General features: G+C 37.7%; 1 non-coding gene across 1 annotated transcript; it reads right to left on the reverse strand.

Annotated features, from left to right (window-relative positions):
• Positions 1–1,934: 1,934 nt before the first annotated feature.
• On the reverse strand, positions 1,935–2,006 carry TRNAC-GCA (transfer RNA cysteine (anticodon GCA)). The gene has a single exon. It is a non-coding gene; the product is annotated as a tRNA-Cys (tRNA).
• Between the last annotated feature and the right edge of the window lie 218 nt (positions 2,007–2,224).

A 2,224-nucleotide genomic window follows, 5' to 3' on the forward strand; every position in this document is an offset into this window, starting at 1 on the left:
CTTTTTAATTTAATATTGCTATTTCTTCCATTTTCATTTATTCTGTAAAAATGTAATATATTATTCACACACTTTCTAAGATAGCTTTTGTAATGTAATGCTAATTCACTGGAGCCATTCAAAATGGCATAGTAGTGCAATTATAATAATGGCGATAATTTGTACATCTATACGCCATTGTGCTTGAGAGTCTAAAGATGTACTCATTTGTCCTGACGTGGTAGCTAAGCCAGTGTGTGCAGAGGAGTCATGCAGGGACATACTTGAGACACATGTCCCTTTCTCTGCTGGAAAAATCTATAGGAAAAAGATCGCCCTTAAAATATATAACACAGAGGAATACAATTAGCTTTACATGAAAGTCTAACCCTAAAAGTAGAATGCATTATTTGAAAGCCCCCTCCCCCCAAAAAAGAATGATAAAACTTCTACTTTTCCACACATTTAATGAGGGCTTTGTTATTGTTTTGAATCATAATTACAAAAGTAAATTAACTAACCTAATAGAGTGGTTTAAGGGTGAATATTTTTCCCCCCATTGGAGTAAGGGTTAGAATTCTGAAACTGTGTTAAATATATACTATATCTGAGCAACTAAGTAAATATATCTTAGATTATGAGTCAATTTTTTCATTATAAGAGAAAGAAGTGATGAAGGGGGAAGGCTAGCATGAATGCTGCAATGTCTCATTTAATGGAAGTATCACCATGAAATGGTGGTATTAAACTGTAGATGAGTAGATAGATTCAGAAATAAATATAAATACGTGTGCACACAGGGGCTGCAGTATGCATGCTGCTGCTGCTTGGCCACTCAATGTGGACGGCTCTTTGAGACCCCCTGGAGAGTAGCCCGTCAGGTTTCTCTGTCCGTGGGATTTCCAAGGCAAGCATACTGGAGTGGGCTGCCATTTCCTTCTCCAGGGGATCTTGCCAACCCAGGCACTGAAGCTAGGTCTCCTGCTAGGCAGGTGGATTCTTGGCTGAGCCACGAGGGAAGCCCTACAGTATACATGCAATTATTATACTAAATTGTATAAATGCTAATTTCCTAGTTTGTATAATAACTGTACTATGGTACAGTTTTATCACTCTAATATAAAGGTGAATAAGATGAAATGAATATGGGACTCCATGGTTTCTATGCAATTTTTCCTTAAGTGTGAAATTAAGATATAAAAAGAGCTAATTTAGTGCATATTTATTCAACCCTAAAAAGTCTTATTTCAATATTTATTCTCTTCTTAAAATCAAAGTTGTTTATAATAAGTAAAAGATCAGTCTGAGATGTAGGATTAATTTTCATTTAGGCAAGAGTTTAATTTTGAGGACTCACAGTTTAAGTCTATAATAAAAGGCAAATTGAAAAGAACATGGGAGGAGAGATTCAGAACAGGAGGGCTTTTGTTTGTTTGTTTTTACTATCTTACAACTGAAGGAAAGGAACTATAAATATATCACGTGCGTGCTTGTGCTTAGCTGCCTCTGACTCTTTGCGACCCCATGGACTGTGGTCAGCCAGGCTCCTCTGTCCATGGGGATTTTCCACATAAGAATACTGGAGTGGGTTGTCATGCCCTCTTCCAGGGGCTCTTCCCAACCAAGGGATCGAACCCAGGTCTCCCACACTGCAGGTGGATTCTTTACTGACAGCCACCAGGGAAGCCCAAGGATACTGGAGTGGGGTAGCCCATCCCTTCTCCGGGGCTACTTCCAGTCCCAGGAGTCAGACCAGGTTCTCCTGTATTGCAGGCTGATTCTTTACAAGCTGAGCTCCCAGGGAAGCCCAAATATATCATTCATGAAAGCGAAGTTGCTCAGTCGTGTCCAACTATTTGTGACCCCATGGAAGGTAACCTACCAGGTTCCATGGTCCGTGGGATTTTCCTGGCAAGAATACTGGAGTGGGTTTCCATTTCCTTCTCCAAGGGATCTTCCCAACCCAGGGATCGAACCTGGGTCTCCTGCATTGCAGACAGACGCTTTACCATCTGAGCCACTAGGGAAGCATATATTATAATATAATATAATATAATATAAATTCTATAAAATATAAATATAAAATATAATATAAAATAATATAAGCATATATTATTTTTAGAGTTAGAAGTTTAAGCAGAATATAATAAATAATATCATTTTCATTGATATAACAGTTTGAAAACTTGCTATCTCTCTTGAATACATAATTTCATACTTAAATGAATTTTAATAAACCATTATT

This window comes from Ovis canadensis, chromosome 5, assembly GCF_042477335.2.
Source record: "Ovis canadensis isolate MfBH-ARS-UI-01 breed Bighorn chromosome 5, ARS-UI_OviCan_v2, whole genome shotgun sequence".
Lineage (NCBI taxonomy): Eukaryota > Metazoa > Chordata > Mammalia > Artiodactyla > Bovidae > Ovis > Ovis canadensis.